The 25,099-nt window shown below is 43.5% G+C and overlaps 1 protein-coding gene across 3 annotated transcripts in view; it reads left to right on the top strand.

Moving 5' to 3' along the window:
* Babam2 (BRISC and BRCA1 A complex member 2) overlaps positions 1-25,099 on the top strand; it is a 384,660-nt gene that overhangs the window by 279,992 nt on the left and 79,569 nt on the right. The window lies entirely within an intron of this gene.

Genomic DNA, 25,099 nt, shown 5'->3' on the forward strand with positions numbered 1-25,099 from the left:
ATAACTTATGAAGGGGTAAATGTCTTGTTAATATAACAATAGTAGTGACTGTATATCGTCATTGCAGCATACCTTTACTGAGCTCTTGCTGTGTTGCTCTAACAGAACTTTAGACTTACTTATAAATAACTGTCTTTTTCAGTTTGCGTCCCAGCTTGATGAAGCAAGCTTGACAGAAGTTATGCTTTGAGGTTACCAAGCCCTGTTTCCACATACCTCATCCTAAGAACACAGAGTGTTGATCTGTCAGCCCCCTGGAGTTGCCTGGGTCATATATGTGGCTAGTTAACCAATTATATAAGAGTAGAGTCAACTGATCTTTTAGTTTGGGTTGGTACTGAATCTTTCTATTGGCAGCACTGATTCAGTTGCTGCAGTGCTCTTGAAGACAGCCCCAGACAGTCATTTTTGCATCTGACTTTGCATGAACTTGTGTTGCACTGAGAAACCAATGTGAGGAGGTGGAGAGATCAACCATCAGCATCGCCTAACGTAGCCTAAGGAAGTCCTATTTTAACCCTGATTTACATACAAAGAAGGCACAGAGATTACTTGCCATAACTCCCTCCATTGAAAGCCCTTCATTTTAGATTCAGCCTGACTCTTCCCGTAGAGGGGGAAATGTATTCTTAAATTTAAACTGAGTTAGGTCTCATGCCCTTTATAGACTATGGCCGTGAGCAACTATTGTCCAGTATGTATGGTGCATGCTCTCTACAGCAGCCATTCTTGCTTGGGGTCCATATGTGAACCATGCAAACATCTCAGTCCAGTTATTGCCAGTTGTAACTGAGGAGGTACATCATACCCTCGGGAAGTTGGGATGAAGCTTATGAGAATCAGCAGGAAGTAAAAAGGCAGGAGACTCTTAACAGGGAGATGACATCTTCAGCAGTATGGGCTAATCCTCTTACAGGGAGACAGGGGCAGTTCCAGGCTGAGACCTTTTGGTAATGGAGGATAGCCATATCTTCTCTGAGCCTCAAGTCTTCTGAGTTCTTGAGATTGATGAGAGTGGGTGTGACCCTGATTCACGTGGTGAGTTCCCTGAACCCTACCCAGCTATGCCTCTTGCATAGCCATGTGCCCTTTGGCATAGTTTCCAGTCCTGAGGAAGGGGCATCTTTTGGTTGTCTTACTTTCAGAGGTGCCATTAAACACACACACACACCACAGTGGCCGTGCTAGTTTTTTTTTTTTTTATTCCACTCTTACCTAACTGCAAACCCTGTGTAACTCACCATTGTTCTTTATTCTTCCATTGCTGTTTGTCTCCACTCTTACAACACACCCTGACACTGTTTACAGCTGTTACCACAACCACCTCCTGCTGCGACTGCTACTACCACTAGGAAGGAGGGAGGAAGAGCAGCAGCTGACGTGCCTTGAGTGCTTACATGTGCCAAGCCCTGGGTTCAGTGATTTGCATGTGTGACTTCATTTCAGCTTCATATTGTGCGTGGGAAGTAGGTGCTATGACTTCCCGCTGAATGGCAGACCAGAGATTGAAGCATCTTTCAGACTCTCGATCTGAGCACTTAACACTGTACCAGTGTCTTCCCTGAATACTTAAGAATGAAATGACTCCGAAATTAAAACTGTTTCACTATTAACAGCTCAAATAAAACCTGAACAACAAAAACGCTTAAAACAGCGTACTTGAACAAGGACTCCCATTAATGTCATACCTTGTCATGACAGCTACCCTGAAAGTTTTGTTCATGAAGATACTCAAAAAGAAAAAGTATAAAAGGAAGTGTGTAAAAGATGGAGATTTTTGTGAAATTTCTAGTTAGTTCCAGGGGATTTTAAGTTTGGTGGCATAGGCTGTGAGCCCAGTCAAATTGAACTCCTATTTCTTTAACACAAGTGTGTCTTGTCTACTGCTAACTACTGCTACACATCTCTACTTTGGGATGCTGTTCTCTGCTCAGGTTGTTGCATTTCTTCACAGTGGAACTGTGAGAGGGGATGTGTTTTCTGAGAGTAGATCATCAATCTGTCGAGAAATCTGAGGAGGAGGAGGAGTGTGCAAAGAGCCCCATGTGCATCCCTGTGTGCATGCAAGTATTCATGGGATTTGACAAACCTTCCCAAATGAACAGGAGCCCCCAAGACTGACCAGTGGAGACCAGTATACACAGCTACTGCCTAATGATCTGATCATGGGCTGCATGGCTCTTTGTCCTGGAGAACTCTTGGCATCTCTCTTCTGGAAACTGAAGGCTGGAGCAGGTGCTTCTGGCTCTGCCTGCCCTCACAGGTGCTTGTTCTCTGCCTCTTCATCTTGTCCTGGCTCAGCTGCCCAGAATGTACTGTGTCGCCAATTAGGTCCAAGGGGCCTTAAAAATATTTCACAATAGTGATATACTTGGCCAGCTCAATTGTCCACAGTTGCTGTCACTGTCTACAACTGCAGTTTAGAGATCCATTAGTGGCTAAAGTCTGGTGGGTTGGGTGTTTGTTTCCATAGCAGGAAGTCAACAGTCAGCGTTGCTCCTGGTCTCCTCATCTTTCCTTCCAGTTGGGGTGGAGCCGGGCGATGATTGCCGTGTTTATCTCTGAGGTAATGTTTTCTGGAGTTGCAGTGTTGGGTGGAGAAGGGTCTGGTTACCAGTAGCAATCTGCTAGGGTTGCTGGCCTACAAGCTGAAGGTGGGGACTCTGCCAATGCTAGGAACTTTGGACTTCAGCCTAGTCTTTAGATTCTCTCTAGAAGGTGCAGCCCGGGGACAAAGAGTTACCTTGAAAGAGGATAGTAATGATTTTTAAATTTTGAAGTTGTTTTGTTTTGTTTGTTTTTTGAGACAAGGTTTTTCTGTGTAGCCTTCCCTGTCCTGGACCTCACTCTGTAGACAAAGCTGGCCTCAAACTGAGAGGTTCACCTGCATCTCCCTCCTGAGTGCTTGGATTAAAGGTGTGTGTCACCACTGCCTGGCTGATTTTTAAGTTTGGAGACACTGAATTAGCAGCATAACCAACTGAGAGAGAAGGCTGGCCAGGCGAGCAGACAGTGAAGCAAATGCTGGAACATGCCGCTGTCGTGTGGCTCGTTCCTTGGCCCCTATGTCTTCACCGAGCAGCTTGTTGGACACCTGGTCAGGTAATAGTTAGTGCCCTTGGTTCCCCAGGCTCTCCTGAAGACTCGTTTTCCTAGATAGCTAGCCAGCTGGTAGGGTTTCTTGACACCTGGAGGTAGTGGTTCTATAATCCAGGGTCTGAAATCATTTTACCTGCAATGGAGATTATAGTATGTGTTTCCCTATTATTTTTGAAATAAAATTACTTAGTAAAATAATTTCAAACTTTAAAGCCGTGTGTGTGTGTGTGTGTGTGTGTGTGTGTATGTATGTGCATTGTGCTTAGATATGGAGAGGAATCTTAAAGACTGCAGACACCTGTGTATAATTGAACCCTCACTGTAGCATCTAAAAGAGGAACTCCATACTTTCCTCACATTTCTTCCTGAAATTGGTGACCCCTGGGCTCACAGGCACTGTGGCTTTCCACAAGTCCTTCCAGCTCTTCAATATTTAACTTGGTGAACAAGAACAGCATGCAAGGGCTTCCACGGGAGGAGTGACATCCCTAGGTCTTCTTACTGCCTTCCCATCTTTTATTAATTAGATGTATAATATCTATTATGTGTCATATTAGAGCCCAGGCCTGTAGCTAACTGTAAAGATATAAAAACATGTTTCTGTCCTTGTTTATAGTCTGTGGAAGGAGAATAATATAGTGTTATAAATGCCAGCAATTGAAAGTACTGTGTTTAACTTAGAAACTCAGCACATTCAAAGAATAGGAAAGAATACTGGTAACCTTTTGGTATGCTAAGGTTGGGGTTTCTCACTAAGGTATGATGATAATTGAGCTAGGTATTAAAGAAGACCTTAGAAATTACCTTTTTAATACTGTGCTTACAAAAACATTCATTGTCAAACTATATTCTAGTGTCTCTAGTGCTAACCTTTGATTTGGCTTTTAAAAAAAAACCTTAATTCATTTGAGAGTTTTGTATGTTTTATTATATCTCCCCATCTCTTTCCCACCTCTTCAAAATTCCACATCATTCCCTATCTGTTCCCTATATGTCTTTTTTTTTCTTTTTAAACCCTTCAAGATCAGTTTGTGCTGCTCAAATATTCTTAGGTTAATGGTCTTCCCCCGGGATGATTGACGGAAGCAGGGTCTACACTCTTAGGGAAAACTGTCTTTTTCCCAGCACTTAACAATTGGCAGTGGCTCTTCATCTAGGGGTGGAATTATTTGCTCAATTCCCCTTCCCATGATGGAATTTGGTCTGACTTGGGCTGGCACAGGTTCCGTGCATGCTGTTGTAACCACTGTGAGTTAGTAAGTACAGCTGCCTGGTTGTGCCTAGAAGACAATGTTTCTTTGTCTTCCACCTCTGGCTCTTACTCTTTCTGCTCCCTCTTCCATCCCTGAGCCTTAAGAGGGAGGGTGAGGAATATATCTTCTCATTGGGATTGAGCATTCAGAAGTCTCTTACTCTCTGCATCTGGGCCATTAATGGGTCTCTGTGTTAGTCACACAAACACAGAGCAAATAGCAGCTTCTCAGATAAGGACTGAGAGATGCTTTGCTCTATGGCCATGGCGATAAGTCATTAGAAATTGGTTTAATATTATGTCTCTTTAGCAGTATAATAGTATGTCATCAAGTTTGCAACTACGGTTGGGGTAGAGAGGAGGGGGTGGATCTGGGAGGAGTTGGGGATGTGGGAGCGAATTGGTCAAAATATGTTGTATGAACTTCTCAAAGAATTAATAAAGTACTTTGAAATTAATTAGCAATTAGTGAAGAAGATTTTAGGGCCTGCCAAGTGGCAATAGTGCTGGCAGGAGATAGGAAACTCAAAAAAAGAGAAAGATGCCAAAAGCATTATTTTCTGTTTTGCCTTTGAGAAAGAGACATAAAATGCAGGAGGAAAGAAAAAGAAAAGCAGTTAAGCTCCTCCTCACAGTTAACACCTAGAAGCTCCTGGATTAGGTGCTCCACTAGGCAGAAGTACACCATCAAGACTTACATACATCAGGGGTGCTTCCTCAGTGTGGTATATTAAAATAATCACGTTCATTATGAACAACAACAAAATTAAGCATTTGAAACCAAAGGGAGATGGATCCCTACCAGCCACTTTAAATGGGTGCAGCAGCTAATACCTGTCTGTAATCCCGCACTAGGAGGCAGAGGCAGGCAGGCAGGCAGCTGCAGCTTGCTGGCTAGCAGCTAGCCCAGCCAAAACAGTGCGTGCCAGCTGCAGAGACTCTGTCTCAAAAGAAATAAGGTGGACAGCAACTGATGAAGACTCCTCATGTCAACCTCATGCATGTGCACCCACACACATGGTCATTCACACACGCAAACATGTACACATACCTATGTCACACCTACCTACAAAAAAGAAAATTTGAGAGGCCAGAGAGGTAGCTTGGCAGTTAAGAACACTTGCTGCTCTTCAAGAGAACACTAGTTTGGTTCCCAGCATCATAGCTCACAACTGCCTGTAACTCCAGCTCTAGGGAAACTGATGGCTCCTTATAGCCTCTGCATAGCCTCTGAGAGTCTCTGAACGCGCATGCCACAAGTACTCTCAAGCACACACACACACACACTCAAGTAAAACCAGAAACAAATCTTTTTAAAATTTGATGCTGGGCTACTAGTTACTTAACTCTCAGTTGTTTAAGCAAATGACAATGTAAAGACAGTTCAAGTATTTTAAATATGATTTCAAAATGCAGCCTATTATTATTTGTTTCCCCAACTCGTACATATACATTTTTGGATCTATATTAAGAGTATTGTCTGAGCAAATAATAGACACAATCTTTATAGAGAAGACACTAAATTTCATCCTGATTTTATGTTGGTCACCAAAAAAGATAGTCATTAAGTAGTTTTTGAAAACCACAGGAGCTCATCTGTGCTTGCATTTAGTGGAGACTTAAAAAAAAATTTCAGGTAAAGAAGTTTTCAGGTATATAGAAAACACAGTGCAAGTAATCCTAGAATTTTTCCTGTTTAAGCAGATTTGGTCACATTTACCCATTCACCTTTTCTTCCTCCTTCCCTTTCCTTTCCTTTGGAGAAGGGCTTATAGCATATTAAAGCCAGTCACAAGCATTGCTATTGGAGGGAGGGAGGGAGGGAGGGAGGGAGGGAGGGAGGGAGGGAGGGAGGGAGAAAGAGAGAGAGAGAGAGAGAGAGAGGGAGAGAGAGAGAGAGAGAGAGAGAGAGAGAGAATATGAATAGCTTGGACTGCAAAGTGACAGTCGCCCACACACCTCAATCTCACATGTGACGATTATGTATACTTCTTTAATGCCACTTAAATATTGCCCACTAGATTCTTCCCTTTCTTTTTATGGTTGGTTTGTTTAAACTAGCATTTAGTCTGTAGCGTTTGGTTATTTTTCCCATAGGTCTTTTAATAAAAAAATTATCTTATTTTTTCCTATAAAATTGCTGTTCTTGTAGAATGTCCCTTGTCCTGGAGGTATCTGTGTAGTATTGAACTTATTTATGCCTCTGCCTTCTGGCATTTCTTTGAAAGTAACATAGCTTGAGGGCTTTTTAAGCTTTTTATTAACATCTAACTGTACTGAATAATGGGTTTCATTGTGCCATTTTCTGATGCTTTCACACACTTCATTGCCCTTTCTTGGTCCTGCTCCTGCTAATTTCCCTCCTTTCTCATCTTCTTTCTATTTTACTGCGCGTGTGTGTGTGTGTGTGTGTGTGTGTGTGTGCGTGTGTTCATTCCTGGGTTTGAATGTGTGTACCCATGTGAGGGAATGTGTGTTCCAGTCTATGTGTGCACGTGTGTTCCAGTGTGTGCATGTGTGTGTCTCAGTGAGGTTCATTAGGATAGCTTATATGAGCGTGGGACAGGACTCATTTTCAAGAGCTTGGGCACCTTACCAGTGACTACACCACTGAAGATGTTTCTCCCTCCTCCATCATCAAGCCTATAAATCCGGGTGGGGGGCCTGCTAAACAAACACCCACAGTGTTGACTAACCCAGTCTTGTGCAGGTAATCACAGCTCCTGTGTATTCAAAGTGTAATGTAACCTGGGTTGTTTTTTTTTTAATCATTTCAGCTCTGTCTTTCAAAAAGAATCAAAACCTATACCATTTCAGTCGTGATTTCTTTTGTGTATTTGTTCAGCAAATATTTGTGTGCCTCCTCTGTTCAGGCACTGTTCTATATTATAACTAGAAAGCTATATTAGTTATTTTCAGAGGCTCTCAGCTAGGTTTTCCACTTGTTCTGTAAAAGTGGCTGTTTCTTTTTTAATATAACCTTTTTAATTAATGCATAGCATATTCCCATGGTCCACGCTAAAAAATTCTATCTTTAGAAAATACCAAAATGGAGTCTTCTGGTTTTGTTTTTTTAATTAATTTTTACTATTGCTGTGAGTGCCTGCACTCATGGTGTGTTTGTATAGGTGCACATGCCATGGTGTGTGGGGTGAGGGACAGAAGATAGCTTTGTGAAGTTAGTTCTCTCCTATTTTGCACAGGTTCTGGGGCAGAGCTTAGCTATCAGGCTTACGTGGTATCCACCGAGGGATTGCTCCAACCCCGAATAATTATATTTTTAATTTCATCCTTTGGAGATGTCTGTCTGTATTTGCATGAGAACATGTATCTGTTCTAAAAGCACAAGTACTTGAAACATTATTTCTTTTCCTTGCTGGTTTTTGTTTGTTTTGCTTTGTTCTGTAATGATCAAAGCTGGCCTTTCTCTCATAGGCATTTCCTCTTTTTCCTTTCTCTGTTTGCCTTTTTCAACTTTGTAGTGTTTCTGGTTCCCCTAATTGTATTTTAGACTGACTTCTCTTTCATTTGTTTCATGTCTCAAGATGCCTGTTTGAGTTAAGAGTTTCTGTTGCTGTGAGAGAACAATATGACCAAAAGCACCTTGGGGAGGAAAAAGTTTCCATCCATCTCACACTTTCAGGGCACAGTTTATCACCGAGGGGACTCCAGGCAGGAGCTGATGCAGAGGCCGTGGGGTATGCTGTTTACTGGCTTGCTCAGCCTGCTTTCACAGCACCCACCACCACGAGCCCAGGGATGGTCCCAACCCACAGCTGACTGTGCCCTCCCATATCTATCACTAAGCAAGAAAATACCCTGCAGCCTTGCCTGCAGCCCACTCTTATGGAAGCATTTTCTCAGTTGCGTGTCCCTCTTCTCAGATTGCTCTAGCATGTGTCAAGTTGATATAAAACTAGCTATCACAGTGCCTTAGGACAGTGTTTTATTCTTCTACTCCTAGGCCAAAAATGTCCACAATAATGGTTGGAAGACACTTGCCCACAGTAGTCACAGTGGTGGTGGCAGTAGCAGTAGCAGATGCTAGTGACACTAATCACTGAAAAGCTTGGGTGGTGACGGAGTTCCATATAGGTTCTCCGAATTTCCTAGTTCTCTTTTAACTTCCTTCTAATACAACTTTATTTCTATTTAATTGCTCCTTTGAGAATTTCTGTCACTTTCTCAATGAAAATTTACATTTCTACCACCGTATTGGTTTTTCATATGTTTTTCTGGGCTGGCCCCAGAATCTACCCTCATTTACAACATGATTTCTAAGAGCAAGTGCTTCCCCAAAGTCCTCCCACGCAGGCTTTCTCGAGGTACCCGCTCTGTGGGTAAACTGGACACTCCCTGTATCTAGTGTTCCAACCTTAGAGAGCCGCGGTCCTTTCAGGTGTGCCCAAGAGCCAAATTAGCCTGAAAGTGCAGCAGTGATCTCCTTGAGAAGGAAGCATCTAGTTAGAGTTGCCATGCCAACTTTGTTTTCTACAGTGTAACAGACTTATTGATCTCAAGTTCAGGTTGATGGAACATGTGCGGTGTGAGTGACAGAGGCTATCATCCAATAGCTTAGAGTTGGGGCCCCACTTCCTCATAGCTCCTTTACTAACTTGTAAACCTCAAGATTTATTAAGCGCTTGTTCTGTGGAGAACCTAGACACATCCATGAATGACCAGAGTAAGAAACGCTAAACTCTCTCATAAACAGAATAACATTCAAATTTCTTACCTTTATCTTTCTAAACTGGACTCTGCCTGTGTGTTTGACCCTCTCTCCCCCCACTTCACTTCATACCCACCGCCTGGGCCACAGTGTGCCTCTAACACTCTGTTGCTACCTCAGGGCATTTCCTGTTCCTTCACTTCCTGTTCCCTCTGCCAGAAAACCTTTCCCCTGTTATTTATGTTGCTGACGCCACTTTATCAATGGTGTCAATTTAAAGGCACTTCCTCAGAGCTCTTTCCTTGATTGTCTTAAAGGTAGCTTCTACCATATTGGACTTGCATAAGCCAAGTTTGACACTGTGGTAAATTAGTTTTGTAATTTTATGGCTGTTTTATATCAGATTAGAATATGAGAGCGAAAACCTGACTTGTTCCCTACCAGATCTGCTAATACCTGTTGACTGACTGGATGAATGAGAGGGATTGCATTTCATGGTAATCAAGAAAGGCTTCATGGCCAAGCATTGTGAAATAGGCATGACTGGGATCCTTGACTGCTCAAGAGACTCAAGTAGGAGGATTTCAAGTTCAAAGTCTGCCTGGACGACAGAATGAGTTCAAGCCAGCCACAACAACTTAAGACCCTGTCTCAAAATATGAAGTAAAGGGGCCTGGAGATACAACTTACTGGTTATGTTCTTGTCTAAAATGCATACAACTCAAGATTCCCAGTGCCACAAAGGAGAAAGGAGGGAAAGAAGAAGATGAAGGCTTCATGACTTGGCACCTATTTAAGTATTTTTGATAAGTTGTAATTTTATGTGTGTATGCCTGTGTATATGCGTGTATTTCTATATATGTAAAAAAATATTTAAATATATATCATACTGGCCACCGGCATTTTATATGTGAAGGAAGATTGATGTTAATAGATGATAGCAGTCAATGTCATTAGTTGAGCAAGGGCATTTTAGAGAATCCACCTGAACTGGAGGGATGGTGCCAGTAGGAAAGTGATCATGGAGGGTGCTGAATAGCTGGATTCAGAATGTAAAGGTAATAAAAAAAAATAAGGTTTTTTATTAGGTGTCATTTTTTGAGACAGGGTCTTGTGTAGCTCAAACTAACCTTGAACCTATGATCTGCCTGCGTCAGCCTTCTGAGTACTAATATTAAGCACCATCATATCTGGCTATCTAGAAGCTGCTCTAATTAAATAAAATAAACAGTTTGATGTCTGGTTCCTTGAGTTCTTTGTATATTTTGGAGATCAGACCTCTGTCTGACGTGGGGTTGGTGAAGATCTTTTCCCATTCTGTAGGCTGTTGTTTTGTCTTGTTAACTGTGTCCTTTGCCTTACAGAAGCTTCTCAGTTTCAGGAGGTCCCATTTATTAATTGTTTCTCTGTGTCTTTGCTACTGGGGTTATATTTAGGAAGTGGTCTCCTGTGCCAATGTGTTCAAGTGTACTTCCCATTTTCTCTTCTATGAGGTTGTATGTAGTTGGATTTATGTTGAGGTCTTTGATCCATTTGGACTTTCTTCATTTATTTATTTGCTGGCATATACATTAGTTTTAGAAAAATACACTAATTCTTTTTTATTTGATGATACACGAGCTGTTTCTATCATTACTTATTTTGTTACTTAACCTCGGCTTATCGTGCTTTCTCCCAAAAATTGTGTTTGGGGTGCTGCATTAAATTTTAATGGCTGCTGTTTGGGTGGTGGTGGACCACACCTTTAATCCCAGCACTCAGGAGGCAGAGGCAGGTGGATCTCTTGAGTTCAAGACCAGCCTGGTCTACAGAATGAGTTTCAGGACAGCCAGGGATACATAAAGAAACCCTGTCTCAAAAAGCAAACAATAAAAAAAAAATGTTTGTTAGAGGCTGTTCTAACAAGTTACCAACATCTATTAGTTTAAAATAGCCCAGGTTTATTGTCTTAGAGTCCTAAAGTTCAAGGCCTAGTTGAGTCTTTAGCAGTTAATCACAAGGGGCTGTATGACGTCCTGGAGACTGTGGTAGAAAATATTTCTCCTGGCTCATTCAGGCTGCTGAGAGAATTTAGGCTCTCTGTTAGATGACTGATATCAATGTCCGTAACTAGAAGTCATTGGGTTTCTAGCGCTTTCCCCTTCCCTAGCACAGAGCTCTCTTCTTCCGTCAGGGTCAGGAGTTGTTGGTACAGTTCTGTACACACTTCAGAGCTTTCGTAACCCCTCACATCTCCTCTCCCGCTCCCCTGCATTCTCCTTTCCTTTAAAGATTCCCACGATTGAACTGTGCTGACCACATACTGGCTCAGGTGGGACCTCTTCCTCTTCCTCAAGACAACAGAGCCTCTCAAATCTCAGCCCAATGAAACATTAGAGGGGAGACATAATTTATTGAGAAAGGAGAAGTACATAGACTTAGTATTTTTACAATAATTCTGTTAAAGGCGTTTGATGTACTTCTAATTAATTTTTTGTTCCTCTAATTTATCCACAACAACCTATGCTATATTAGACATGATCCTGCCATTTGCTGTGTTCCCTTATAACATGTCCTGGTCATTTTTCTAAACTGGAGTCTGTGGGTCACTCTCATTCACTCTGTCTGGTGGCTACACAGTCCCCCAGTGGAAGATCACTGTGGTATATTTAGCTCCTCAGACCGCCAATCTGAAGTGGTGTTTACATGCCTCCTCTTGTGGCTTGTCATTTAGTCTCCCACATTTAGCTTCATTCCTACCTTCCTGTGAGGCTAATGTCACTCAGATACACAATGCCCAATAGGTTTGTTATAGGTTGAATCTGCTCAAGCAGTGAACACACCTACAACTTAATAGTTTGAGGGCATGCTATGAGTGAACTTGAGGTTGTTCTTGCCCCAGTGAAATGAGGAAGCATCTAGAATGTGAATTGCCCTGAGTTAGTAGCGGCCTGTGCTGACACACACTCTGTCTGGGTGGGAAATGGAGGTGCTGAGATGAGCCTTCACTCTTCCCTGATTGGCCGAAACCTCTGTGGGAGACTAGGAATTATCTGATGCTTAGAGCTGTAGGGTAGCCCAGAAGTTATGGGTGATCCCTGCCTCCCCCTCCATGACTATATGTGTCTGCACTGAGTTCTGTGGGAGTGTGCTTCTAGAGAATACCAGGACTGCTGAGAGGGTGTTGAACTGAAGAGGTCCATTCTGTGTGTCCTTCCATGGAGTCAAGGTGATATCACTTCATGTCCGTTGATACCACTGATGCAGTCCTTATGCATTTCTCTCGTATAGAAACAGGAATACTCGTAATCATGTCATTCCCTTCTGTGCTATAAAAGTGCTCCATTAGTAAAGTTTGACTGTTTTGGTTTTGAATGCTTAAAAAAGTAAAAATTTGAATGCTTAAAATAGTATTCAAAATTTTCAAACAATCAAGAAAGCCATTTTGAAAAAAAGTCACTGGACCATCTTCAATAATATTTGGCCAGTGAAAATGGCCTTGGCCTCACCTACAGTTACCAGAATCTATTCCCTTTCTGACTCTGTAAGAAAAAGAAGGGAAGCGGGAGGGAGAGTATATTCTTCTGAGCAGCAGGTCCTCAAGCTCTGTTCCCCTCGGCAGTAGATTGCCCTGTGGCTCCACCTCAGTCATGTCCTGTAGCCTTGCCTGGAAATGGTTAGGCCGCCATTACTGTCATGGCTGTTAGCTACCTATTTCGGAAATTTTAATTAAATAGTGTTTAGGATGATTTTTAATTAAAGATAATAAATAAGTCCTGCTTTTCAAAGCATCTCTCCAGTTTTGCACGGGTGGCTGTTAACAGTGCACACCCTCACTATTCCATTATAAGTGGGCTATCTAATGAGGTAAGATGCCAAATGATGGGAACCCATGGAATACATTTTGGGGGGTAAAATACTGACTACAGTTAGCGTCCTTAGTTCATCACCACTCCAAATTCCTACCTGTTCCTTTCCATCATCTTTTCTCCTCAACTTCCTCTCTGCAGCCTGCTCCCAAAAGGTCTCCTGCTTGCCATTAGCTTTGGGAAGATGGTGGGGAAGTGGGTGTGTGCCGCCATCCGTTATCTGTGTCCAACTTGGGCAGTAGACTCAACCTATAGGCATTTGGTGGTTACCAGCTACCGTCAGGTCTTCAGAAGCAAGCACCTACCTGCAGTCCTAGCAGTGTGGCTCCATCCTCCTTCCCTTCATCAGTCAACTCTTTGACATGATCATGGTCTGTCCTCCTAGAAAGCTTCCAGGAGTTGTGGGGAGGGTGACTAAGGGCCTTGATGCAAGGGAGGGAAGGTAGTGGGCAAATAGAATTACATGGGTGATTGGCTCTTGAAGGTGGATCTGAACATCCGGAAGGCTGCACATCCCCAGATTGTGAGAACACTAGTTACATGTTAGCCGGAAAGGCTAGATAGACATCTTCATCTTCTGTGTGCTTGACAGTGATCCTTGTGCTAGGGCGGCCCATTGCACAGTTGGTCCATTGGGTCTGCAGCAGAACCAGCTACAGGATTTGGTTATTTTCAAAAGACACATGTCTCTTCCAGCTCCAAGAGAGTCTCTGAAAGGCATTCACATTGCCTACATGTGGTATGAAGGAGCAGAAGAAAGGGGGGATCCACTGCCTGGTACCACAGACAGCTTACACATTCTACAGATGATGCTCGAGAACAGGCCAGTTCCAACATTAGCCAAAATGGCATGCAAGCCAAACCAAAACAACAACAAAAATACCGACATTCATTTTATGAACCGCTTAATTGCCCATGTTAGTCACAAAGATAAAATCACTACAAGTGCTCCGCCTCTAAGTGCTGTTTTCCATGATGATGCGCACGAGCCAGCTGTCATTAAACATCAGCCATAGCACTATATCCTAAAGACATTGAATGTGACTTCTAAACATTCTGCTTGGGCTCGAGGCATCTTATTTTAGTTCCTGAATGGTTTAGTTGTTGGACACATGTTTTTAATTAACTAGCAAGCAGTCAGTTGATACAGGCCCATTTGTGATAACTGTAGATATTGTAAGGATCATGGAACCAGACCTGTCTGCCCTGCTGCTCGCAACATAAACGTAAGTGGTCAGGTTTAGTTTGGTTTCCTTACAGAGCCTAGAATGGGACCAGGGCCTTGTTCATACTGGCCAGGCAAGGTCCTCCTGCTCACTCCTCGGTGTCTCCAGCAGTGTCTAAAATGTTTGTAAGCAAATTGCTTCGCTACTTTTCTTTGTCGGATTTAGGACTTCCACTTCTAGAACAGTGTCCCTCTAGGGAAGGACTGGGAGGTCGGTGGTAGATTGTCTGCTTAGGACAAGTGAGAGTTAATTAAAAACATGAACCAATGAGGTCAGTCCCCAGCATCAGTATACATAAATAAGAAACATGCCTAAAGGGTGGTGAAGATACTACCTTAGGCCTCTCTGGATAGCCCAGAGGTCACACAATCTTTGAAGGTTTGGCCAGAATGCCATAAAGAAACAAATGCTCCTTTGCTAAGTATAAGACCAGCCTCAAGTTAACAGCAAAACCAACATTTTGTTTCTTCATTTTCCTATTAAGCTCTGGGTTGCTGATTGAAGCAGAATTCCAATGTTTTGACACACCACCACATTGTTAACATGATAGGGAGGATTTGATTATAGGAGAACAAGCCCCCCAAATGGTCATTTTGCGCACGCACGCACACACACACACACACACACACACACACGCGCGCGCGCACTCACGCACACCCTGTGGCTTCCCTTGCTTCTCAAGGCAGTGTGTGGTTGCATTCCTCCATTTGATGTGGTTCTCCCTCCAGTGCCAAACAGGGCCATGTGGGAAAATGATGACACTGCAGAAAAAGAGGGTGGCGGTGACCTGCTTAGTAACAAGAGAAATAAAACAGATCTTAGGAGTCGAAGCCAAAAATACCTGCTTCTCTGTGCAGGCAGGAGAAAGAAACAGTTCTCTCTGTGATGGGGAAAGGCCAGGCTCTGCCAGCAGCTGGTGCCTTGGAGACCAAGCAAGGGCAAGCCAGGAAAGCCACGGGCTGGTGTAGGTGAGAGGGCAGCTGCTTGAGAAAGGGCATGGGTTCCTCAGCTCGAGGGGGTGGGGCACCCAGGGAAGAGGCACAAGGAGCCGAGGCCGCCTTCCAGCCTAGACACTGAATGCGTTTCAACATCTTGTCATTTCAACACTGCAGTGTTGGAGGCGCGGCCTAGAGAAGCGTCACAGTTTAGAAGACGCAAAAGATGTCCACAGAGGAGCAGGTTCCCTTGGTTTACAACTCTACGGCTGGACAGCTTTTCTATTGTGTGGTTTGTGACTACCCAAAGTGACATTTTCAGAGTTTTAAAATTATCTCTTTTTGCACTGTGAAAAGAGCATATATGATTCATCTTAATATTTCTGAGGATCAGTCACCAGCTAACAGCTAGTATTTTGGGTGGGAGGCAAGCTTTTGTAGGCAGCTTTTTCACCTAACATAGAAGTAAAAAACACCAGAATATGTCTCAAACCTCGTTCGGAATCATATAAATAGCTCTCTCTTGCACAGTTGCAATCTAGTACCATCGTAAGAACTCCCACGGTTCATGAGCTGCCTCATGTGCTCCTCACCCATGCCCAAAGAAGCTCACGCTGCACCAACACTAACAGTTCCGAGGAGGCCCGACAGGGGGGCCTGGCTTTTGTTGCTGCGAATATTCCCATCCTGGGCCTTTTGCCTGCGTCTCTTCTTCAGTGTTTCCGGTTTTGTTTTGTTTTTACCTTTTGTTTTAGCCTCTGTAGAACAGTCCTAAATCAAGGATCCAAAAGCTGTGGCCCACCTGCTAAGAATGACTTTTATGTTTTTCCATGGTTAGAAAAGCATGTAAAGAAGCATGTCTTATAGCTTGTAAAAACTGTATGGAACTCAATTTTCTATAGCTATAACTAAAGCTGCATTGGAACACAGCCATGCACATTCGTTTCCATGTCTTCTAAAGCAGCAGAAGCAATGTTTATTAGCTAACTCTTCACCAAAAATGTTTGCTGACCCCTACACTCTTAAGACTTCCTTCCCATAATGACCATTTCAGAATGTCTGTTAGTTTTGGTGTTCGTTTGGGAAATTCAGCACTAGCTTTCACTGTAGCCATCTGATTTCCATACAGGTTGAGTGTTTCTTATCTGAAAGGCTTGGGACCGGAAGTGTGTCAGAATTTTTTCTTAATATTTTAGAATATTTCCTTATGCATAAAGATGGGACCCAAGTCTAACAGGAAATTAATTTAATTTTATTTGTACCTTATTAAACATAGTTTGAAATTAGTATCATATAATAATTTCAGTGTACCGGTGTGTGTGTACTTACATTATTTGTATAATCTATACATAATGGGAGGCTAGAAGAGAATGTCTGCCTTAATTTCTTGGAACAGGGCCTCTCACTCTACCTGGGTCTAGACTGGTGGCCACAAGCCCCAGTGGTCCTCCTGTCTCAGCCACCCACAGTGCTTGGGTTACAAGCATATGCAGCCATACCCAGTCTTCATGTCCGAGCCGGGGGTTTGAATTAGGGTTTTCATACTTGCTCAGCAAACTACTCTTACCCCACTGAGCTATGTCCTCAGCCCTGTGCCCGTGTTTTACCTGCAGCTTGTTGGGTGAGATTGGGCATGGAATCCTCCACCGGGGCATCAGTTGCCACTTAAAAAGCTTCCCGTTTTGCAGCATTTGGGATTTTAGTTTTTCAGATTAAGAATGTTCAACTTATATTACAAATATTTATTGGACATCCAGTACAGTTTGTCATTATTCTTGTTTCTGAGGTTACTCGCGTAAACAAAATTCACAAAGTTCCCCATTCTGGAAGAATTTGCATTCTAATAAATAATGGTCAGGAAAGTCAATGGCAAATTAGTATAGCAAACAGGGTGTCTTTGGGGGTACAGGCCTTAGGAAGAAGCACAACAGAAAAGGGTACAGCCAGGTTCAGTGAGAAGATGGCATTGGAGTAAGACCTGAGGAGGAGGAGGAGGGAGAAAACCCCCAAACTTGACTGGGAAGAGAAGAGTGGGGACAGTCCTAGATGGGCAGTGAGCCGGCGGGCTGTGGTAGAAAGTTGGTCCCGGCTCACTGAACGTGGCCTGTCAGAGAAGAGGCAGGGGGTGGGAGTGGTGGCTGAGGCTTTCCATTGAGGAACTAAGAGGCAAGAGTTGTCATTACTGAAGTGGGATGCATGCAGGAACCGCTGATTGATTAGGCAGGGCTTGCTGTCAATCCGTTGAAGTATATTATCTGGGTCCTGATTTTAATACCAGTCTGATCTAGAGTTATAGATTTGGAAGTTGTCAAAACAAAGGAGAAAGTTAAGTAATAAGGTTGCCTGTGATTCATTCTAGAAGCCCTGAGTTCTTTATCTCTACAATCTCACTCCCTCTGGGACTAAACATAGCTTTTCTTAACCTCATTTTGTTTCTAATTTACCATACGTAGGCATCTGGATCCGCCATCATCCTTCTTGTTTCCTCTCTAGACACAGTCCTCTACTCTGTAGATAGCCTGCTCAGTCTGAGGAGTTATGTCTTTCTCCGGATGGCCCAAGACACATGGTCTGCCATCTGCAATGTATTCCCTGCTTTTGATCCACAATTTTGCCTTGCTGGTGGGGTTTTTTTGTTGGTTGTTTTTATGTAGATGTATATACTGGGCATAAGTATATGTAACCATGTACAATCAGATGCCCATGGGGGAATAGAAGAGGGTGTCACAGCCTCTAGAACTGGAGTTACAGGTGGTTGTGAGCTATCCAATGTGGGTTCTGGAAACTGAACCTGGGTTCTCTGCAAGAACAGCTGGTGTTCTTGACTGCCGAGACATCTCAGTACCCTTCTCCGCCTTGTTTGTTGGTAGTGGTTGTATTTGTTTTGCTTTGGCTTGGGTTTGGGTTTGGGGGGGGGGGGCAGAGTCTCAGTATGTGGTTTTGGCAGGCCTGAGACTTACTGTGTAATCCAGTCTGACCTAACGCTCATGGCAGTTTCTTTCGGACACTCCTGAAGCTTCTGGGTTGGGAGGTAGATTTGCTCTCCCCACCTCTGCCTGTGTCCTCTGTCTGAACATGGTCAGAGTGAAGAACGCCAGCTGCAGCAGGTGTGCACTGGCACTGCCTGAGTGGGCTGGGAAATGACCCCATCTCAGACCCGCCGGACCTAATGCATTCGTTGCCTTCTCTAGGGTGGGGCCTGGGTTTGTGAATCTTTAACAAGCTCCCCAGATTATTCTTAAACAAACACGGAAACTACCAGTGCAGAGAAACTTTTCAAGCCCAGTTTCGTTTCCAGTTTGGGTAGGTTCTCTCCACCCCCGACCTCAGCTTTCTCCTCTCTGGTGCTGTTTGAGCACTCAACTACTTTGTGAGGCTGATGTAAGAAATCAAGCAAGGAGCACCGTGGAAACAAGCTGTAAAGTGAAGAGCGCCAGTTCCTGGGCTAATCTCATTTTCTGGTGTCTTTTCATTTGGGTATGCAGGCCAGGCTCCAGCAACCTCTACATTAGTCCTTTGAGCCCAGGTCAGGTAATGCGTGTGCATGCCCTAGGAGCCTTCAGCAAACACCACTGAGCCGGAAGCAGGTGGATGCTCTCTCCTCTGGGGCAAAGGTTTGCCTCTTGTTCCCTGCATCTGCCTTTGGATGCCCTTCAAACCTGTTTTTGTGAGGTGAGGAGTTGTTGGGAAAAGATAAATTAGGTTTGAGTAACTACTGAATGTATCCAATAAAAATGTTTCAAAGCTAGTTCATAAAAAAAGTCACCTGGCTCCACACAGTACAGGAGCATTAAGCCATCCCGGGGCAGTGCAGATTTGTAAATGTGTAACAAATTGAAAGCAAATTTACTCATACCTGGCCAGTAGTATTTTATTACTTTTCAACATTGTGATTGAATTAACTATAGTTCATCGGCCAGGAGTAGGTGCTGCAGCAAGGGGAAGAACTTTTCCCAACCTTCCCTTATTGTGTCTCTAGTGGCCGAGCATCATCTAAGTCATTTCTACCAAGTCTTCCTAGGACGTCTACCAAGCCCATTATTGTTTTGGGGTCTTTCCTTAAAGTGCTTTTTCACATGCTAACAGAATCCTGATGGCGGACATCTGTTAAGATTACTGCCCCTTAAAGGCTTTTGTGAAATGCTTAACCAACTTAAGAAAGCGTGTTACTGAACAACAGGGCTTGTGTTGCTAGACAGACTGTTTGCAGTTAACATAGTCCCATCTCTGTGTCCTTTAAATGCAAACGTTTCTTGCTTGTCCACTGGCAAGGGTCAGGGCCTCGGATCTGCTGGTCTGATCTGTGTGGCTGTCTTAGGTTCTCAAGAGTTTCTTTTTTTCTGGAATAAGAAAGGCTCTCTTTTTTTGCTTCAGATCTGGCACTTGGTTAAGTTTAGTACGGTTTCCTGGAAAAAGCCTCAAGGGCTTTGTCATCACCAGATGCACTCAAGCTACACGTAGAAGCAGAGATTGGGTCTGTGTGTTGGGGAATTTTGAAGTGCCAAATGTGGTAACCGAAAACCTGAGAGTGGAGCAGATTAACACTGGAGTTAGATGTGTCTGCCATCACCACCTTGTGAGCCTTAGAGGGGTCCTGTAGCTTATTCACCTTCTAGCCTTCTCATCTGTAAGATAAAATAGCCCTTTGTGTGTTCATTACTTTTTGGTCCCTGGGGCAAAATCAATTTAAGGAAGGAAAGGTTTTCTTTGGCTTACAGTTTAAAGGCATACAGTCCATCATGGCAAGGAGGAAGCAGGAGGTACTAGTTACATTGTGTCCACAGTCAGGAGCCTGAGCATGGCTACTTGTGTTTAGATCTCTTTCCTTCCTATCCAGTCCAGGACACTAGCCCATGGAATGCTACTGCCCACATTAGAACTATTCTATTCTAGAGAACCTCTCAGAAATATACCCAGAGATTTGTTTCCATAGTGATTCTAAATTCTGTCAGATTAACAATCAAGTTAGCCATTGCCCCACTCCTGATGTAGAGCATGATGCATGCGTGGTCAGTGTTCAGTAAGTGGAGTTAGTCTGCCTTCTGTGCCATGGGGAGTTCATGTGCAGACTAACTCCCTTTGGTTGCTGGTGTGGGAGAATTGTCTGTATTCTGTCAATCATGTTTTAAATAAACGCTGACTGGCCAGGCAGGAAAACCAGACAGGAAGTAGAAATGATGTAATGAGAACAGGAGAATTCTGGGAAGGAGGAAGTTGATTCCGACCACTCCTGCCCAGACCACTGAAGCAGTAGGATGTGATCTGCCCCACTGAAAAAAGGTACTGAGCCACATGGCTAACATAGATCAGAAAAATGGGTTAATCAAGATGTGAGAGTTAGCCAGTGAGAGGCTAGAACTTTGTAGACCAGGCAGGCCTCAAACTCACAGACATCCACCTGCCTCTGTCTGTTCCTTATCTATATACTAACAGTAGTATGTGATCAAAACTGTCTATAATGGTTCTACCCATTGAGTTTATCACCTTGTTTGCCATCTTACCCTTTCTTAGTTTAACATGTCACAGCTAACCTAGTAGGATTAGAATAATCCATATAAATAGCACACACATATCCATACACATATGCATATTTTCTAGATCTGTTGTTAGCCCTTCCTTCACTTTATGGTTTTCATTTCAATTTTAAGTCATATCAAGAGTCTCTTGATCCTCAGTTAAGAAAATTAGGGTCTAATACAATATGGAAAGATCCTATTGTGTATGGGAGAAGAAGAAGATAAAAGACAGATCAGAGTGAGTCCTCAAAATCACAAGTAGGGGAAATCTGAGGAGCCACACTGGGTGGGAGGCTCCCAGTGGCATTGGTGCAGGCCTGTCTACACAAGTCTGTAGTAAAGCTAAACACATTCCATTGCTTACTTGGAATACTGCATTCTATTTCTTGCTTCTCAATTTTAGAGAAACAGATAAAAATGGAAATGTTCTGAGATAATGACGATGATTAGGCACCCAGAAAATGTTCCTCTTTGGAGCAAAGTCTGAAGAAACTTAAACTGTTGAATTCAATTTCTTAGATGTTTATGGAATTATTAAAAGGACAATTAAAAAGATGAAGACATACGTTGTGGGTACTGTCAATTGGCTGTTCTCTGCTTAGGAAAAGTATGCATGAAAAGAACTCCAGTGGCAACCTGTATCATGAGGGGGCCTGACTTGTTTGTAGGGAGCTGTTCTTCAAGACCGAGACCTGCACTGGAGCCCAGGTTTGCCCAGAACTCACTGCATATCATCAGCTAACCTCAAGCTCATATAGCTTCCCCCACCTCAGCCTTCTAAATCCTGAGATTACAGGGTGCACCACCACCCCCAGTTTAGGGAGTAATCTTTTTTTTTCCCTGAGACAGTGTTTCTCTTTGTAGCCTTGGCTGTTCTTGGACTCTCTTTGTAGACCAGGCAGGCCTCAAACTCATAGACATCCACCTGCCTCTGTCTCCAGAGTGCTGGGATTAAATAAGGAGTAATCTGTAAAGCATTCAGTATTGGGGCCAGGGAGAGGGCTCAGCACTTGCTGCTCTTCAAGAGGACCTGAGTCCTCAGCAGCCACATGGCAGCTCACAGCCATCTGTAACCGCGCTTCCAGGGGATCCTAAGCCCTCTTCAGGCTCCAGGCATGGACTTTGTACACAGACAAACATGCAAGCAAAACACCCATACAAAAGACAGACTAATCTTTCTATAAAAGATTTCCTAATGAAACAGGACATAGGCTTTGGAACCAGGACAAAATCAAGCATTGTAATGTAGTTGTGCATTGTAATTGATCCTTTTGGATAAGACACTGAAACTTTGAACCTCACTTTTTTCACCTGTGAATGGGTCTAGTTAAGTCTGGTTGTCAGGGTTGTTAATGGAGTTTAGATATTATAAAATGCCCGGCCAAAATAGGTACCCATTAAACATCAGTGTCTTGTAACAACTGTTCTGGTATGACTCCAGAAAATATATTCTGATACCATGGAGTGCCCTGGCATTCCTCTGCCTTACAGGGATTTGCTGTGATGTCCTGGTCACATGTTTATTTGGGGAAATGACACCTTTAAAATGTTAAGCAGACTGTGGATATTTGTTGGCAGTACTCCTGTCATCTTTCCTTCAGCTTGGTGCTATAGGCAGCCTGCCTCCCGTTTCCATGCATGTACCTTCCACACTCATCACAACTATGCTGTGGAGAAGGCAGCCTGGAGAGCTCCCGGTCCCTCTGTCAAGTGCCAAGTCAAGAGCATTATCAGAGGATGGTCCCAGGTGTCCCTGAAAGGGTCTGTCCTTACCACTAGGCATGGAGTACTCAGCTCCGAGCCATTCTAGTATTTTCTTTTGGAATGCTTGGTGATGTTTGAATATTAATATAACCCCTGTTGTTAATTTAATCCTTTTACTGCCTTGAATGATGATCTGTTTTTTGCTTGCTTTTGTTGTTGTTGTTGTTGTTGTTTTTCGAGCAAGGTTTCTCTGTAGTTTTGGAGCCTGTCCTGGAACTTGCTCTTGTAGACCAGGCTGGCCTCGAACTCACAGAGATCCGCCTGCCTCTGCCTCCCGAGTGCTTGGGATTAAAGGTGTGTGCCACCACAGCCCAGCTAGTGATGATCTGTTTTAAGAGCAGTGTTATCTCTGTCATACCTAGGAGATGCTTGAGTTGAGAGAACTCTATAGGGGCAAGAACGATGACTGTGCGTCCCTCACCAACCTGGGTTGCTCCCATCTAAAAGATATTTTCTTCATTTTACTCGGGAGTCGCTGTTTCCTTGAGGGTCAGCATCAAACCCCATTGTCCTAAGTCAGGCTTTCAGACAGACTGGCTCCCTGCACTTTGTCACATCAAAATAATTCCCTTCTGTTGTCACACTGCGGCCATGTCAGGCCTTCAATAGTAGAGACACCCTGACTCTATCAGTTTCATTTGCATGAAAACGAACCTGCTAATTGTCAGAAACAGTTGCTCTGATTATCTTTTAGAGCTGAGGAGATAGCTGGAATTGCCTTTTTGGTTACCTTTTGTTCTATTCAACTACCTCTGCTGGATGAAAAGATTTTCAAACTCCGACTTTCAGATTTATACATAGCAATTTAGTTTCATCTCTAAGAATCAGCACTTACCTCAAGTTTCATTTTAATCCATGGAAACTGACTCAGAAGGTGCTTCTTCATCAAAACATTGCTTTCACCCCTCTCCCAGATTCAGCCTGAGCCCTGTCACCCCCACAGCACTTCCTCCCCCTCTCACCCCGTCTCTCGGTGCTGCACCGCAGAGATCAGGAGCAGCAATGAGCCCAACTCCGCTCCACCAGTAACCTGCTATTTAGGGTTAGTCCTGCCTTCTCCTCACCAGCCCAAGTCCTTGACAGTATCTGAACGAGTAAGTCCCAGAATCTCTTCTGCACAGGGTGAGTTTTCCTTATGTTCAGCACAGTATTCTTATTGTTAGTTCATCAATATCAAATGTTTGGCGCTCACAAACCATTCCTTCTACCTTCTATCCTTTGAAAATATAATATTGTTTTTATTTCATCGCATCAGTCTTTGTTTATTTTCATGATCCGGGCAACATTCAGGCTCTGACCAGCCTGTTAAATATTTCCCCACGAGGTGGGCATTGGCATATGAATCAGCAGCACTTACCAGTGTGTGACACTGGGCCTTAGGTCATGTATCCTGACACGCTAAGAAAGTCCTGAGTTAAACGAGTGGTGAAGCTAGCATCTTTTTTGTTTTGTTTTTCAAGACAGGGTTTCTCTGTGTAACAGCCTTGGCTGTCCTGGAACTTGCTCTGTAGATCTGGCGGGCTTCGAACTCACAGAGATCACCTTCCCCTGCCTGCTGAGTACTGGGATTAAAGGCCTGCGCCACCACTGCCTATCACAAACATTCTTTTAAAATGAGCCCAGTTAAAACTCCTTTTCATAACATCTAACAGCTAAGTGGTTCAAAGGTAAATACCAAGAGTGGTCAGTCCATCTCATCCCAAATCAGGCAAATCTGGTTGTTGAGATCTCAGATCTCAGGAGGGGAGAGGAGAGAAACTGTGGGTGAGTGCTGAAGTATGGAGATTAAGAGGAAGGCTGGCCCACCTGCTCTGCAGATGAGTGCTCCTGGAGATAGCCCTGCACCTCCGTATCTGCTTCAGCGATCATCATCGAGTGCCTCGGGAGCTTTCTCCCCATCAACATCCTGCCCCGAGGACTTCAGCAGCCACACCAGCTGTTCTTCCCAACCCTGTAGCCCTTTATGATTAAATTCACCCTCCTCTCAGGAAGCAAAATATCAGGGGTGCTAGTGCAAGCATATAGACCTGCCTTCTAATCTTGGTTTGACAGCTGACTAGTTGTGCAAACCTCAGATAATTTCCTGTGCCCTCCAAGCTTCGCTTTCCTCACCTATAAAGTTAGAGCAATTCTCTCTTCGAGCTGTAGGAAAGGCTAAATTAGACAATGTGATGGAAGAGCAACAAGTATCAGTTCTTGAAAACCAGAGAAACGGGCCTGGCAGCAAGAGTAGAGTCTTCATACCTCTTTCTTTACAGCACCATAAGCAGTTTCTGTTTGTGGCCTTTTTTTCCAGAATGACACAATTCAAACACAGAGTAAGAATGTGAGAGAGATAGAGATAGATAAAGGAGGGGAGAGGAGAGAAACTGGAGGATCGCCTGCAGACTATTTTCCTTTTATACAATTTAACAAATGGTTAAGGAGCTGTCCTGTATATACAAGCCAAAAGCACACTGCAGTCAGTCAGTTCCAGGAAACTCTCCAAATTAGTTTACCTGTTTTGGAAATTTTGTAATACCAATGATCATTTCTCTGAGTAAGCTGTGAGTTGCCTGGATCTTACTTTAGTTTTCTACATTATACATATATATTTAACCAGTAATCAAAAGCCATAAATATTGAACTCTTGTTAGTGCAGCAGAATGAATTAAAATATAGGCATTTAATGATAACATGAAACTCATATTCCCAATCCCATTAACCCAAGTCAGCTGGCAGCCAGGCTGTGATGCGACGCCAAGTCTGCTTGGGGCGTCATGGCCTCCCTTGTCTCGGCTCTAAGACAAG

Source organism: Microtus pennsylvanicus, chromosome 21 (assembly GCF_037038515.1).
Source record: "Microtus pennsylvanicus isolate mMicPen1 chromosome 21, mMicPen1.hap1, whole genome shotgun sequence".
NCBI lineage: Eukaryota > Metazoa > Chordata > Mammalia > Rodentia > Cricetidae > Microtus > Microtus pennsylvanicus.